The 18,417-nt window shown below is 37.9% G+C and overlaps 1 protein-coding gene across 1 annotated transcript in view; it reads left to right on the forward strand.

Moving 5' to 3' along the window:
• Positions 1-18,417, forward strand: part of LOC123867372 (angiotensin-converting enzyme) — a 335,250-nt gene that overhangs the window by 283,773 nt on the left and 33,060 nt on the right. The window lies entirely within an intron of this gene.

Below are 18,417 nucleotides of genomic sequence, written 5' to 3' on the forward strand. Positions count from 1 at the left end.
ACAAACTCATGGTTTTCGGATTTATTCCTTTACTTGTGCTGTAAGACCTACCTACTTGCCAAATTTCATGATTCTAGGTCAACGGGAAGTACCCTATAGGTTTCTTGACAGACACGATGGACGGACGGACAGACAGACAGACAACAAAGTGATCCTATAAGGGTTCCATTTTTCCTTTTGAGGTACGGAACCCTAAAAATTAATAGATCACGCTAATAACCTCTTAATGGGATGAAATATTCCAAAAATCCTCTCTTACTAATGCTTACTGTCTACGTCTAAAGGAGTCTTCTGTCAAAGTTTCAAGTTGATGCTTTATATTCCTATATCTATGATGCGTTAATAGGTCACTCACTGAATTAGAACAAATCTTTTTATAAGAACTCTCTTGTAAAAGATTATTTAGCGATTTTAATTAATACACACCACCGCAAGCCAGAACTTTTTCTACGCACATGGAATGGCTGTGGAATCAATTTCGGTAGTTTTCCCACTAGATTTTAACATGGGGTTATTCAAGGTTATGCCTTAAATTCCAGTAACGCATTGGCGGTTCCTCTGGTGCTGCAAATGTTCATGGGTGGCGGTAATTACTTAACATCAGGTGACCCGCCTGCTCATTTACTCGCTATTTTTATATATTAAAAAAAATCGGCCCTAATTATAATAATTAGGAGTCAATGTAACAACTAAACATGGTGTAAAGATGGTTACTCAACCATATTGAATACCATTTGGCCCCAGCCACTCCACAGTAGACAGTAGGTAAATCAAATAGCCTATAATTTTAATACGCATACTGGGTCATTACTTAACTAGAAACGAGGAAATTACAGCGGTCCGATAATTTTGAAACTATTCCAGGTTATCTAATTTGCCTCAGATATTTATCAGTGTGCACAGTGACAATCATCTTTCAACACTGTTTATGGGAGCTTATATCGAACAACTTATCAGCATATTAATACAAGTAATTGATATAAAACGCTTTATATATCAGCCACCAATCAGTGCAAGAACGCTTTCTCGGGACTTTAGTCTAATCAACCGCCGAATTTATTGCTGGGTCTTCTCGGTAGAAAAAGCATTCCGAATCAGTGGTAGAAGCTTTTGACTATTCAAAAGTACTTGTAAAAGTTTGATTGAATAAAAAATATTTAAATTTATTTATTTAAAAATACCTCCTCTTAATATACTTTTATTGCATGTATTATGAGAAATATGTAATCCGAAAGCTCTCCCAAGCACTTTCATTACAAGCGTAGTTTGAAACTAAAATAACAGCTATAGAAAATGTGAAACTTAAAAATAATTGTACCAGCTTTTCAAAAATATTGGTTTAGGTACTCATGGTTCCGGTTTAGGTTAAAATCGTTAATAAAAGTAGTTCCTATGATATCTCATCCCAAACATTTTTAGCTATTTCCTAACTCAACCGATTTACTGTCGGTTTTTCAAGTTATGGTAAGCATTTAACTGCCCTCAACTATCACATTATTTCTTATGTCTTTCAACGTTTTTGATTCAGCATTGAGTTAGAGATCCAGTGCATGCCAGACCTTCGTTATTTTATAAAAGCTGAACGTTTCTATACGTTAGCGACCCTAGCCGTTAGAGAAAGAAACTCAAAAAAACTCAGAACTCAAAATTCAAAGTATATAATATAAGTAAAAAGCTATTGTACACCTTTTGATTTGTCAGAATTATTAGATTTGTAAGATAATAATAACATAGTGGTGACAAGGGTTTCAAACGCGCCCAGTTCTGAGAAGAGCCCACAACAAGCTCAGCTATCTGTACTATATGTACTATCACTACATCACAAATTAGTTTTTTTTTTAAAGCCGTTAAGCAACTCAGTCCTAAGCTTTCTTATCATTTAAATAATCTTAATAATTAAGAGTGTGGTTACATTCAAAACAGCAGTTTTTTTGATGTGGAATTCCGTCCCCCGGCCGGACCAGCCCGTCCACGCTTTAGAAGGATCTAGCCCTGGTACTTTGATACACACCTTTACACGATTCTATCACTCAATGCCTCCCTGTGTTGGGGACAATACGCACAGCAACTTTCAGCTTTTATAAAATAACGAGGGTCTGGCACGCGCTGGCTCTTTGTCCATAAGCAATTAACTCAATGAAATCAATATCAATTATCACCTTAAACCGTTTCCCAAGGTCGCCGCACAACACGATAATAAAATAACCAACATAACCATTCACATGCCTCCGAACTAGGAAATCCTGTAGCATGGGAACTTCTCAAGGTTGAAGAAAAAAATGTACATTTCGTCCATTTTCCTCTCGAAGTTTTTAAATACTTTTTCCCGGTAATGATCAGGCCTAGGCACTAAAAGGCATAAGGGCGTGTTTACTTATCATTCATGTTAAAAAGCAATTTTATTACGTAGTAAAAGGAGGTTATAAGTATAGTTTATGACAAGGTCTGCTTGGTAAACTATACGATTTTACCTAATCCTTAAAACCTATGTAAATAATATGCATGTACCTACCATATTCTAGCAAAATAAACGATGTGGCAAATATCTCTACCTATCTAACCCTTCATTTTTACAAGTGTAAATTAAAAATTTATAACACCCCCGACAAATGAAGGTAATAGTAATTAGAAAAGAGCTGGATAACTTTCAAACGGCTGAACCAATTTTCTTGGATGATAGCTAAGAACACTCTCGATCAAGCCAGCCACCTTTCAAACAAAAAAAGTTCATTAGTTTAGGAGCTACGATGCCACAGACAGATACACAGATACACACGTCAAACACCCCTATAACACCCCTCTTTTTGGGTCGGGGGTTAATAAAAATAATTAGTTACACGACTTTAAAGAGTTGTAATGGGTGGTAAAATGTAAAGGTTCTCCAAAAAAAATATTTTTGGAGACCCTCCACTTTTTTTGATGTACCTAACATCTGCTAGGTCATTTTTTTCGTATAAAATATAACCTAGGTCACCCGGGCCTTTACAACGAATCAATTGACACCTCAGTCATCAAAATCGGCCCAGTAATTTAGGCGCTACGGTGGAACACACAGAATCTGGATACAAACATACATACATACATAGACTGCTAAAATCACTACCCTTCCTTTTGGCTTTGCCGCAGTCGGGTAAAAATCACACTATAATATTATAAAGGAGAAAGTTTGTATGTGTGTGTGTGTGTGTATGTTTGTTACTCCTTCACGCAAAAACTACTGGACGGATTGGGCTGAAATTTAGTATGGAGATAGATTATACCCTGGATTAGCACACAGGCTACTATTTATCCCGGAAAATGAAAGAGTTCCTACGGGAATTTACATCCACGCGAACGAAGTCGCGGGTATTAGCTAGTATATCATATAAATATGCAAGTGAAGGTGCAAGTTATGCAGCAACGTAGCCAGTACAGCCCGCATGCCCTCAAGCCAAGTGGTTGCTTCCTGCCAGACGGGACAATTGCCATTCGCTGGTGCGGTTTTGTTTATTTTCCCCTTTTATTCACAGCCGCTCGAACCGCTCGCAGTGTCCGAAGCTTTCATAATATCGGTTGACTAGCTTATGCCCGCAACTTTCTTTTTCTGTCGTGGAGGTTTGTAACCTCTATTTTACCCCCTTAGGGGTTAAATTTTCAAAAATCCTTCCTTAGCGGATGTCTACTTCATAATAGCTATCTGCATGCCCAGCCCAATCCGTCAAGTAGTTTGAGTGTGTGTTGATAGATGACTCAGTCGGTCGCCTTTTCCTTTTGTAAACTAGCAGACGCCCGCGACTTCGTCTGCGTGGATTTTGGGTTTTTCGAAATCCCGTGGGAACTCTTTGATTGTCCGGGGTAAAAAGTAGCCTATGTGCTAATCTAGGATATTATCTATCTCCATTACGAATTTCAGCCAAATCCATCCAGTGGTTTTTGCGTGACGGAGTAACAAACATACACACACACATACACACAAATTTTCGACTTTGTAATATTAGTGTGAATAGTGTGATCTAGATACTAATAAATAAAATTGTCCATCTGTAATGTAGGTAATAAATATACAGATAACAGAAGATGATTCCCGCGACTTCGTCCGCATTCATTTAAACAGGCAAATCTCGTCCTTACGCGTCTCTCCTAAAAGGTTTCTGTAATTAAGGAAAACTAAAGTACAAACAATCAAAATTGCTCTAAAAACATTATGTAATTGAAACAATAATCTACAGTTTAGTCGATATCAGCTAAATCGAGTTAATTCTAGTCTAGTATTTTAGAATAGGTTTACCCACTGGTGTTTGGATTACGGCCAGTGGCGCAATCAGGGAAGCCGAAATGGAATGACTAACAAGAATCGCAATACTTGTTAGCTAAGTCGCCGTTATAACATTTTAATCGCCTATATTCTATGAAACCCTAGTAGAAGCACCTGACAAGTTGAGATGGCAATCGAGGTAGGGACGCCCAGCACACCCGCACAGCTCCCGCGCTTACCCGGTGCGGGTTAGACTTATTGACTACATTACATCACACTTCACACTAATCACACTAATATTTTAAAGGCGAAAGTTTGTGTGTATGTGTGTCTGTGTGTGTGTATGTTTGTTACTCCTTCACGCATAAACCACTGGACGGATTTGGCTGAAATTCGGAATGGAGACAGATAATATCCTGGGTTAGCACATAGGCTACTTTGTATCTCGGAAAATCAAAGAGTTCCCACGGGATTTCGAAAAACCTAAATCCACGCGGACGAAGTCGCGGGCATCAGCTAGTTACTTAATAAACAGAAACCACCTTCTTCTTAGAACGCTTTAACTCTTAACACGAATTTCATGCTGGAAAAGCTGGTTTCAAAAGCACTTTATTGTTAAAGTTATACATAATGTTGTATTTCGTAGGTAGGTACTTTAGGTTATTTTAAATTAACATTAATAAATCTCTATTGGCAAACATTAGCTCAATGAAATACAGGAAGTAAAGCCACTCAGCAACAGAGTTAAAAATTAGGTCATTTTAATTATCTTCGTGTGATGTCAACCGAAGCTGACAGCTTTAAGCTTGTCCTTAGAAATTGACTAGCTTCCTTGTTATAGTGGTTGCTTCAACTTTTCCTCTCCAATTTTAACATGGTTACCTTCAAGTCAAGATGGAAGCGGGCTACTGCCAACATGAAACCCTTACCTATGAAGGAGCTAAACTTTACAATAAAATACCGGCACAGATAAAAAATGTACACTCATTCAATGCATTTAAAACTGAATTAGCTGCTCACATTATGAGTAATTCAAGTTACTTCGATAAATGCATTGAATGAGTACTATTTATTTATGCAATAAAATGGCGAATAGTGTATTCTTAGAGTTAAGTTCTCATGTGAATGACTTTTCTATGTCTTTATGAGAATAAAATATCTTTAAACCTAAACCTATGATTCTAGGTCAACGGGAAGTATCCTATAGGTTTTAATTCTCTAGACGGGTCTTCGCAGACACGACAGACAAACAGACAACGAAGTAATCCAATAAGGGTTCATTTTTTTCTCTAGAATACGGAACCCTAAAATCTGGCGTACCTACCTATCCCATGAGGGAAAGTAACTAAAGTCGTGGTAGCCTAGTGGTTAAGACGTCCACCTCCTATTCAGGAGGTTGGGAGTTCGATCCCGGGCACGCACTTCTAACTTTTTGGGGTTAGGTATATGCGTTTTAAGCAATTAAGTATCACTTGCTTTAATGGTGAAGAAAAACATCGCGAAGGAACCTGCATGCTTATGAGTTCTCCATAATGTTCTCAAAGGTGTGTGAAGTCTGCCAATCCGCACTGGGTCACAGTGGTGAGCTCTCATTCTGAAAGGAAACCCGTCCTCAGTAGTGAGCTGGCAATGGGTTAGTCTGATGATGACGATGAACTAAAGAACCATTGAAACTGTTCTAGAAGCAAACAGTAAATCGCAAGCTTTCCTAGTAATGTCCCACTTTATACAGACTTGCTACAAGAATGTTGCATGCATTGAAATGGATTAACATCTCGATTCTCGATTGCGGTTGCATAAGACAGTTAAATACTTATACTTCTGGTTGTACCTACTTATTAAGAGGGCTCTCTCCGTCGCTCGTTTCATACAATCGTAGTTCTAATTTCATTTGAATATTAAGCAACCAAAGTCCATGAAATGTAGACATATTCTAGAAACTAATATCTATGTCTGTGGTTTTCCAGATTTCTGTTAAAATATTCGGTTTCAAAGTTACGCGGTCTTAAAAATTTTCATACAAATCTTTGAGCCCCTATAATTTTAAAACTACATATTTTAAGAAAAATCTAAAACACCACAGACACAGATATTAGTTTCTAGAATATGTCTGCAAAATTTCATGGACTTTGGTTGCTTAATATTCAAATGAAATTGGAACTACGATTGTATGAAACGAGTGACGGAGAGAGCCCTGTTAAGAAGGGTTTATTCTTAGTAAGCTCCAAGCAAACGTAGTTTTGCTCTGATTTGGATACTAACCGATAAAACTCATTGACGACGAAAGATCTCTGCGTCTGTATAGTTTTCCAGATTTCCGTTGTGAGCAAAGTTGTGGTATGCAATTAGACTTCAACCTTTGGTATTGTCAACGAGGAGAACGGGACGGGGCCAGAGTACAGGGATAACGGGAAGAGTTTTTAACAATTTGACTTGTTTTTTTGGGGCAATTGGGGACAGCGGGATGAATTTTCAATAATTTTATTCAATTCCCGCTGTCCCCGTTAACGGGGATAGAGAACGGGGACAGCGGGATTAATTTTTAATAATTTTATCTTTTATTTAACGGGACTACACGTGAATTATTAGGGACTTAAAAAAAATATCAGATCTCTTAATAGAAGATTCAGTAGAGTGATATAAGAAATGTCAAAATTGAAAAAACAATGTTTTTCGTCAACAAGTGTAAATTAAAAATTTATAACACCCCCGACAAGTGAAGGTTACAGTAACTAGAAAAGAGCTGATAACTTTCAAACGGCTGAACCGATTTTTTTGGATTATAGCTAAGAACACTGTCGATCAAGACACCTTTCTAATAAAAAACTAAATTAAAATCGGTTCATTAGTTTAGGAGCTACGATGCCACAGACAGATACACAGATACACACGTCAAACTTATAACACCCCTCTTTTTGGGTCGGGGATTAAAAATACCAGCTTTGGCAGTATTTCCTGCGCCCTATATCCAAAAGTCAGTGATTAACACTCATATTATGTTATAATAACAAGATGTAATAATTATTAAGTCATATAACACCTGAAAAGGTAGATAGGTAGATATCCTATTTTGTAATATTATGTACCATTACGAAAAATGTTGTTATTAGCTATTAAGTAATATAATTACCCGACCCATCGGCCCGTAATGGTTTCTTTTCACATTATTTATTATCGCGGTAATTTTTATCATAAATCATTACATTATAACAATTGCAATTAGGCGTGCTGTACACATATTCGGCTCACGTCCACGCTACCAAGGGAGGCAAATTTTGGGATGATAACAATACTAACATCATTATGCTGGGCATAGGTCTCTTGTCACTCCACAGTCACTTTTAGACTTGCCTTTACACAAGTTTATTTATTTATTTATTTATTGATAAGGTACACAAAACAGGTTGTTACTAAAAAATGGTCCAAACATAAAAACAAACGATCCTAATCTAAGTGACAACCCCAAATAGGTGTACACAGCAATACTATACCTAAATCAAATACACACAAGACATACACAGAATTTTTAAAATTATTATAATTTTTACTATATTATTTTTAAAATAAAGTTTAAAAAATCTATTAAAAGTATGCTCCTGAAAAAAGCTTATTATGCAATCGAAGATTATGTAAATAACAAAAAAGTTCATTCGTCAGATACACAGATACACACGTCAAACTTATAACACCCCTCTTTTTGGGTCGGGGGTTAAAAAAATAGTCGAATTGTCGGTTAACAATGCGTAGTCTACAGACAGACCGTCTCTTTTTTTTGGGCGTTGCGCAACGCGTTTATGCACCACATAGTTTTGACGGGTCAAGGCGCGGTAATTGCGCCGTTCTGGATACCACCAGCTTTGCCATCCGCAACTATGCATTAGCCTGTTAATCAACCAAATTGCTGTAAAGGTGGGATTATATTACTTACCTATACTGTTCGTTTGTGATTGGTTGGTGATTTTTACCTCTATTATTACAAAAGCAGTAGAAAACAGAATTAGGGAAGCATGCCATTATTCGATGTTGGATTTTGACATAGTACTTGGTACAAATTAGCGAATCTGGGAAAAATATGTCAGCTGTGCAGATCCACCTAGTAATCCTAGTTGCCATGTCAAACACATTATATTATTTATACTATATATAGCTCGATTACCACTGACTCACTCATTGACATAATTGTTCTCCTAGAAGGAGACGGAAAATGATATAATGATGTAGAGGAGTTGTGTTCGGTTTCGGGAACCTTCTGGGGAAAAATTATGACATTTCGGAAAAACAAGATGGCGGCCGTCGTCATTTTTGCAGCTCCTTTGTTTTTTAAGGGACTCCGTTCAAACTCGCAACTATTAAAGAATGTAGTAAACGGTTACCAGAAAATGTGAAAAAAATTGGAAAAACAAGATGGCGGCCGAGCCGTAGCGTTTTCAAAATTTTCATTTTTCGACCCCGAACCGCGGCGCCACAGATCCGAAACGGGGTAATCGAGGATAATTATTTTTCTTGGTTTCTCCCACGATTATCCTGTATTTTGACAGAACGGGAGTGGTTTTTAAAAATTCAAGATGGCGGCTGTCATGGCAGCCGTTTTGTTAGAGGTACGAAAAAACGCAATTTTAAAAGTCAAATATCTCAAAGTTGGCAACATCGGAGCGATTCGGCTTCTATGAAGCGGTTGTACGTATAGGCTCGAGGTATAGATCGGTGGGAAAAAATTACCCCATTTTTAGGGAAATTTCAAGATTTTCGGGAAATTGTAAAAAATCGAAATACGCACTTTTAGCAAAATCCGAGTATGAGTGATTACGTGGTTTGCTCGTACAAATGACATTTGGGTATTTTTGTCACCGGAGACTGGCAACACTGGAATTTATCAAAGTAAAAGTGATTTTCGACACGGTCTTTTTCACGGTATCCCCTTTCGCGTGGGTGCGAGCGAGAGGAAAGATTGAAACGTCATCGGGCGCGGTATATCCTGTAGTTAATAGGAAAATTATGAAACCGTGTAAAATCTTTCTTTGAAACGAGTTGGCGGCCATTTTGTATTTTTTTTAATTTTTCGAAATTTTGATCACGTTTTTGAGGCAGTTGGCAACATTTTGGAAAGTCGACATGTATGAATCGATTGTGTGACTCAACCGGCAGTATCGAAATATGTAAACAGTGTTGCCACATTTGGGGAGATTTTCGAGATTTTCCCCAAAAACTCCTCCTGTAAAATTTTGTATGAAATTTTTTTTTTCACTGATGGTTTCGTATAGAAAACAAAAAAAAAATCGAGGAAAATTTTGGAAATAGCTGATGATCGAGGATGTCGGAAACGGGTAAAGGGTCCGCTCAAGGTATTGAAGATAGGTGGGGGGTGCTCGACCAAATGTCATTCATGACATGAGTCATATAATATCAAAAATGGCATTCTCCATTTTACTAACATTTGAAAAAAACATGAAAAACTTTTTTTGAATTATTATTTAGGCAAAATACTGAACATTTAGTAGAATATACTTCATAGCTACATTTATGATTGGTTTGAAGCAGTTTAAATAGAGGTACAGTGGAAATATTTATAGATAACGCTAAAAATCAAAAGGAGAAAGCTCATTATGTTACGCACTTTTGGAAACTGCCTGGTTTGAAAATAACTATGTTGGAGACTGCCCGTTTTAATACAGTTAACGCCATCTTGAAACCAAGCAATGAATGAGCAAGTTTAATCTTGATACTTTAGAAAGAAACTAGAATAATATCTAGGAATATTAAGGAAATGCATGAAATAGTACGTATAGTGTCTACTTATATAAAAATTATAAATGCCAAAGATTGTCTGTTATTTCAAGCAGCAAACGAGCAGTGGATTGGCATGATTTGTAACTAGTTATGAGCTGAAAAGTGACATCGGCTACTTTTTAACCCAGAAAATTGCATGGTTGCTACGGTAAAGACCGAAAGTGTAATCTGTTATTAGTTATTTATTACCTTTTCATGCGAAAATAGCTAAATGATTTTGATGAACTATAAACGTATTTTGTGAAATAACAAGTAGTCTAAGACCTAATCTGGGAATACTTGCATAAATAACTTACTTAACTTGGAATCACAGGATACTTTTTATCCCGACAAAGTTACCAATTTTATGGATTCGAAATACAGTTTGTTAGTTTGTCCTTTTTTCAAGCAGCAACTTTATAACTGTGGGGAAGTAGGCATTAAAAAACACCCGGATGAAGCCGCAGAGCTAGGTAATTTTATATTAAAACAACAAGATTAATTTCGTACCTTTAATAACTAAAATTATCAAACTCGTAAAATTGGCTCCTCGTTCTGAAAATAAATCAAATTTACGTACACTTAAAAAAAAAACAAATGCCAACCAGTATAACTATGTTACTTTGATATTCCAACTTAAAATTATTAATTACAAGTATCAAAAGTGTGTGAACGCTGCATACAAACCTTGCCCGTTTCTTCATGTTTACAGTCCAATTATCTGGATCCCTCTGCCGTTTTCTTGACTGTCTAGGTAGACAAGGTGTTACCCTATGCTCCATAGTTTAAAATAAACACAAGTTTTACTTTATTTACTTAGATTAACTCAATAAAATCTTTAAAAAACCACGAGCAGCTTTGCTGTGAGTTGACGCCAATTCCATACTAAATACTGCGCTCTGATTGGTTGAAGTGGAGACTGCCAAGTTTAAAATGACCACTCTAGGAGAATGCCGGTGTTGAAAGTAACTATAAATTTCCACGTGGGTTTTGATAGGGAGAATGCCGTTTCTGTAACACTCCTAATAGTCAAGATAGAGGATAAGATAATAGACAATATTTTGGCATAGATAACTTTTTTTTTCGAAATGTGGAGATTGCCGTTTTTGATACTATACGACTCACATCATCCAATTGCCAAAAAGCTGAAAAAAAATTCAAAATGGCGAAGAAAAGATGGCCGCCATACAAATTTCGCCGGCGTCCAGCTCGGAGGGTATAAAAGATGGAGGTGCGGTTTCTTGGCAAAAGAGGATCAGGATCCAAAGGTCTACTCGATGATTAGAAAAAAAATTCAAAATGGCGGAATTTATTTTTCCATACATTTTGTATGGCGATTATGAATGTCTCATTCTCCTAGAAAGAGACGGAAAACGATACATTGATGTATGGGAGATATGTTCGGATGCGCGATATGAGTAGGGGAAAATTATGAAATTTCAGAAAAACAAGATGGCGACCGACGTGATTTTTGCAACTCTTTTGTTTTCCAACCGATTTCGTTGAAACTCGCAATCTTTGAAGAATGTACTAAACGATTAATAGAAAAAGTGGAAAATTTTGGAAAAACAAAATGGCCGCCGTACAAATTTCGTCGGTGTCTATCTCGGAGGCTATAAAAGATGGAAGAGTGGTTTCTTGGCAAAAGATGATCAGAGTCCGAAGGTCTACTCGGTGGAACAAACGCTGCATGCTCGCGGACCACTTTAGTGGTCCGCGCACCCACGCACCCTACTAACTTATTATCCTAATTTACAAAAAATAATATGGATATCGTTTTCAGGGTTTCCAGGGTGCTGATTTTGATAATGACATTTATTTTCAAATCCAAGATGGCGGACTTACATTTTCTACAAAAAATAGAAATGCCTGTCATTTTATGGGGTTTTTCGGGGTGAATTATCTTAATAAATCAATTTGGTTTTATATAATAAAAGTTAACCTTACCACGTCACGTGAGCTGCTTTAGCAGCTCGCGCACCGAGCAAAACACTAGTTATTATACTATATATAGCTCAATTACCACTGACTGACTGACTCATTGACATAATTGTTCTCCTAGAAAGAGACGGAAAATGATATAATGATGTAGGGGAGATGTGGTTGGATTCGGGAGTCCTCTGGGGAAAAATTATGACATTTCGGAAAAACAAGATGGCGGCCGACGTGATTTTTGCAGCTCCGTTGTTTTCCAACCGATTTCGTTGAATTTTGCAATCTTTGAAGAAAATAGTAAACGATTAATGGGAAATGTCGAAAAAATTGAAAAAACAAGATGGCGGCCGAACCGTAGCGTTTTCAAAATTTTGATTTTTCGACCCCGAACCGCGGCGCCACAGATCCGAAACGGGGTAATCGAGGATAATTATTTTTTCTGGTTTCGCCCACGATTATCCTGTATTTTGACAGAACGGGAGTGGTTTTTAAAAATTCAAGATGGCGGCTGTCATGGCGGCCGTTTTGTTCGAGGTACGAAAAAACGCAATTTTAAAAGTTAAATATCTCAAAGTTGGCAACATCGGAGCGATTCGGCTTCTATGAAGCGGTTGTACGTATAGACTCGAGGTATAGATCGGTGGGAAAAAATTACCCCATTTTTGGGGAAATTTCAAGATTTTCGGGAAATTGAAAAAAATCGAAATACGCACTTTTAGCAAAATCCGAGTATGAGCGATTACGTGTTTTGCTCGTACAAATGACATTTGGGTATTTTTGTCACCGAAGACTGGCAACACTGGAATTTATCAAAGAAAAAGTGATTTTCGACATGGTCTTTTTTAGGGGCGATCGCTTCGCCTGGGTGCGAGCGAGATGAGAGATTGAAACGTCATCGGAAGCGGTATATCCTGTAGTTAATAGGAAAATTATGAAACCGTGTAAAATCTTTCTGTGAAACGAGTTGGCGGCCATTTTGTATTTTTTTTAATTTTTCGAAATTTTGATCACGTTTTTGAAGCAGTTGGCAACATTTTGGAAAATCAATATGTATGAATCGATTGTGTATCTGGGCTGGTAGTATGGAGATATGTAACCGGTGTTGCCACTTTTGGGGAGATTTTCGAGATTTTCAACTAAGAAACTCCTGTAAAATTTTGTATGAAAAATTTTTTTTTCACTAATGGGGTCGTATAGAAAACAAAAAGTTAGTAAGCCAAAATTATGGAGAGAGCTGATGATTGAGGGTTTCGGAGACGGGTGGAGGGCCCGCTTAAGGTATTTAAGATAGGTGGGGGGTGCTCGAGCAAATGTCATTCATGACGTCATCCAATTGCCAAAAAGCTGAAAAAAAAATCAAAATGGCGAAGAAAAGATGGCCGCCATACAAATTTCGCCGGGGTCCAGCTCGGAGGGTATAAAAGATGGAAGTGTGGTTTCTTGGCAAAAGAGGATCAGGATCCGAAGGTTTACTCGATGAATAGAAAAAAAAATCAAAATGGCGGAATTAATTTTTCCATACATTTTGTATGGCGAATATTGAATATCTCATTCTCCTAGAAAGAGACGAAAAACGATACGATAATGTAGGGGAGACGTGTTCGGGTGGGGGAGGCAAGTAGGGAAAAATTATGACATTTCAGAAAAACAAGATGGCGGCTTACGTGATTTCTGCAACTTTTTTGTTTTCCAACCGATTTCGTTGAAACTCGCAATCTTTGAAGAATGTACTAAACGATTAATAGAAAAAGTGGAAAATTTTGGAAAAACAAGATGGCCGCCGTACAAATTTCGTCGGTGTCTATCTCGGAGGCTATAAAAGATGGAAGAGTGGTTTCTTGGCAAAAGATGATCAGAGTCCGAAGGTCTACTCGGTGGAACAAACGCTGCATGCTCGCGGACCACTTTAGTGGTCCGCGCACCCACGCACCCTACTAACTTATTATCCTAATTTACAAAAAATAATATGGATATCGTTTTCAGGGTTTCCAGGGTGCTGATTTTGATAATGACATTTATTTTCAAATCCAAGATGGCGGACTTACATTTTCTACAAAAAATAGAAATGCCTGTCATTTTATGGGGTTTTTCGGGGTGAATTATCTTAATAAATCAATTTGGTTTTATATAATAAAAGTTAACCTTACCACGTCACGTGAGCTGCTTTAGCAGCTCGCGCACCGAGCAAAACACTAGTTATACTATATATAGCTCGATTACCACTCACTGACTCACTCACTCATTGACATAATTGTTCTCCTAGAAGGAGACGGAAAATGATATAATGATGTAGGGGAGTTGTGTTCGGTTTCGAGAACCCTCTGGGGAAAAATTATGACATTTCGGAAAAACAAGATGGCGGCCGACGTGATTTTTGCAGCTCCTTTGTTTTTTTAGGGACTCCGTTCAAATTCGCAACTATTAAAGAATGTAGTAAACGATTAATGGGAAATGTCGAAAAAATTGGAAAAACAAGATGGCGGCCGAGTCGTAGCGTTTCAAAATTTTTGATTTTTCGACCCCGAACCGCGGCGCCACAGATCCGAGACGGGGTAGTCGAGGATAACTATTTTTTCGTGTTTCGCCCACGATTATCCTGTATTTTGACAGAATGGGAGTGGTTTTAAAAAATTCAAAATGGCGGCTGTCATGGCGGCTGTTTTGTTCGAGGTACGAAAAAACGCAATTTTAAAAGTTAAATATCTCAAAGTTGGCAACATCGGAGCGATTCGGCTTCTATGAAGCGGTTGTACGTATAGACTCGAGGTATAGATCGGTGGGAAAAAATTACCCCATTTTTGGGGAAATTTCAAGATTTTCGGGAAATTGAAAAAAATCGAAATACGCACTTTTAGCAAAATCCGAGTATGAGCGATTACGTGTTTTGCTCGTACAAATGACATTTGGGTATTTTTGTCACCGAAGACTGGCAACACTGGAATTTATCAAAGAAAAAGTGATTTTCGACATGGTCTTTTTTAGGGGCGATCGCTTCGCCTGGGTGCGAGCGAGATGAGAGATTGAAACGTCATCGGAAGCGGTATATCCTGTAGTTAATAGGAAAATTATGAAACCGTGTAAAATCTTTCTGTGAAACGAGTTGGCGGCCATTTTGTATTTTTTTTAATTTTTCGAAATTTTGATCACGTTTTTGAAGCAGTTGGCAACATTTTGGAAAATCAATATGTATGAATCGATTGTGTATCTGGGCTGGTAGTATGGAGATATGTAACCGGTGTTGCCACTTTTGGGGAGATTTTCGAGATTTTCAACTAAGAAACTCCTGTAAAATTTTGTATGAAAAATTTTTTTTTCACTAATGGGGTCGTATAGAAAACAAAAAGTTAGTAAGCCAAAATTATGGAGAGAGCTGATGATTGAGGGTTTCGGAGACGGGTGGAGGGCCCGCTTAAGGTATTTAAGATAGGTGGGGGGTGCTCGAGCAAATGTCATTCATGACGTCATCCAATTGCCAAAAAGCTGAAAAAAAAATCAAAATGGCGAAGAAAAGATGGCCGCCATACAAATTTCGCCGGGGTCCAGCTCGGAGGGTATAAAAGATGGAAGTGTGGTTTCTTGGCAAAAGAGGATCAGGATCCGAAGGTTTACTCGATGAATAGAAAAAAAAATCAAAATGGCGGAATTAATTTTTCCATACATTTTGTATGGCGAATATTGAATATCTCATTCTCCTAGAAAGAGACGAAAAACGATACGATAATGTAGGGGAGACGTGTTCGGGTGGGGGAGGCAAGTAGGGAAAAATTATGACATTTCAGAAAAACAAGATGGCGGCTTACGTGATTTCTGCAACTTTTTTGTTTTCCAACCGATTTCGTTGAAACTCGCAATCTTTGAAGAATGTACTAAACGATTAATAGAAAAAGTGGAAAATTTTGGAAAAACAAGATGGCCGCCGTACAAATTTCGTCGGTGTCTATCTCGGAGGCTATAAAAGATGGAAGAGTGGTTTCTTGGCAAAAGATGATCAGGGTCCGAAGGTCTACTCGGTGGAACAAACTCTGCATGCTCGCGGACCACTTTAGTGGTCCGCGCACCCACGCACCCTACTTTATTAACGTCAACTACCCCGTTTTTACAAAAAATGATATGGATGTCGTTTTCAGAGTTTTTCAGAGCGCTGATTTTGATAACGACATTTATTTTGAAATCCAAGATGGCGGGCGTGCACTTTTTAAGAAAAAAATTGATATAGGTGTCGTTTTATGGGGTTTTCGGGGTAATTTGTGTATCTTAATAAAAAAAATCGGTTTCATACAACTCATAAACCTAACCACGTCACGAGAGCTGCTTTAGCAGCTCGAGCACCGAGCAAAACACTAGTTATACTATATATAGCTCGATTACCACTCACTGACTCACTGACTCATTGACATAATTGTTCTCCTAGAAAGAGACGGAAAATGATATAATGATGTAGGGGAGTTGTGTTCGGTTTCGGGAACCCTCTGGGGAAAAATTATGACATTTCAGAAAAACAAGATGGCGGCCGACGTGATTTTTGCAGCTCCGTTGTTTTCCAACCGATTTCGTTGAATTTTGCAAACTTTGAAGAAAGTAGTAAACGATTAATGGGAAATGTGGAAAAAATTGGAAAAACAAGATGGCGGCCGAGCCGTAGCGTTTTGAAAATTTTGAATTTTCGACCCCGAACCGCGGCGCCACAGATCCGAAACGGGGTAGTCGAGGATAATTATTTTTTCGTGTTTCGCCCACGATTATCCTGTATTTTGAAAGAACGGGAGTGGTTTTTAAAAATTCAAGATGGCGGCTGTCATGGCGGCCGTTTCGTTCGAGGTACGAAAAAACGCAATTTTAAAAGTTAAATATCTCAAAGTTGGCAACATCGGAGCGATTCGGCTTCTATGAAGCGGTTGTACGTATAGACTTGAGGTATAGATCGGTGGGAAAAAATTACCCCATTTTTAGGGAAATTTCAAGATTTTCGGGAAATTGTAAAAAATCGAAATACGGGCTTTTTGAAAAATCCGAGTATGAGCGATTACGTGTTTTGCTTGTACAAATGACATTTGGGTATTTTTGTTGCCGGAGACTGGCAACACTGGAATTTATCAAAGTAAAAGTGATTTTCGACATGGTCTTTTTCACGGTATCCCCTTTCGCGTGGGTGCGAGCGAGAGGAAAGATTGAAACGTCATCGGGCGCGGTATATCCTGTAGTTAATAGGAAAATTATGAAACCGTGTAAAATCTTTCTGTGAAACGAGTTGGCGGCCATTTTGTATTTTTTTTTATTTTTCGAAATTTTGACCACGTTTTTGAGGCAGTTGGCAACATTTTGGAAAGTCGACATATATCAATCGATTGTGTGACTCAACCAGCAGTATCAAAATATGTTAACAGTGTTGCCACATTTGGGGAGATTTTCGAGATTCTCCCCAAAAACTCCTCCTGTAAAATTTTGTATGAGAATTTTTTTTTCCACTGATGGTTTCGTATAGAAAACAAAAAAAAAATCGAGGAAAAATTTGGAAATAGCTGATGATCGAGGATGTCGGAGACGGGTGAAGGGTCCGCTCAAGGTATTGAAGATAGGTGGGGGGTGCTCGACCAAATGTCATTCATGACGTCATCCAATTGCCAAAAAGCTGAAAAAAAATTCAAAATGGCGAAAAAAAGATGGCCGCCATACAAATTTTGCCGGCGTCCAGCTCGGAGGGTATAAAAGATGGAAGTGTGGTTTCTTGGCAAAAGAGGATCAGAATCCAAAGGTCTACTCGATGAATAGAAAAAAAATTCAAAATGGCGGAATTTATTTTTCCATACATTTTGTATGGCGAATATTTTATGTTTTATTCTCCTAGAAAGAAACAATAAACGATACGATGATGTTCGGGAGATATGTTCGGGTGCACGATATGAGTAGGGAAAAATTATGATATTTCAGAAAAACAAGATGGCGGCCGACGTGATTTTTGCAACTCTTTTGTTTTCCAACCGATTTCGTTCAAACTCACAATCTTTGAAGAAAGTACCAAACGATTAGTAGAAAAAGTGGAAAATTTTGGAAAAACAAGATGGCCGCCGTACAAATTTCGTCGGTGTCTATCTCGGAGGCTATAAAAGATGGAAGAGTCGTTTCTTGGCAAAAGATGATCAGGGTCCGAAGGTCTTTTCGGTGGAACAAACTCTGCATGCTCGCGGACCACTTTAGTGGTCCGCGCACCCACGCACCCTACTTTATTAACCTCAACTACCCCGTTTTTACAAATAATAATGTGAATGTCGTTTTCAGGGTTTTGTAGGGTGCTGATTTGGATAACGACATTCATTTTTATATCCAAGCTGGTGGACATGCACTTTTTAAGAAAAAATTGACATGGGTGTCGTTTTATTGTGTTTTCGCGGTTAATTTTGTATCTTTATAAATTCTATCGTTTTAATACTGAAGGTCTACTTGGTGGAACAAACTCTGCATGCTCGCGGACCACTTTAGTGGTC

This window comes from Maniola jurtina, chromosome 8, assembly GCF_905333055.1.
Source record: "Maniola jurtina chromosome 8, ilManJurt1.1, whole genome shotgun sequence".
NCBI lineage: Eukaryota > Metazoa > Arthropoda > Insecta > Lepidoptera > Nymphalidae > Maniola > Maniola jurtina.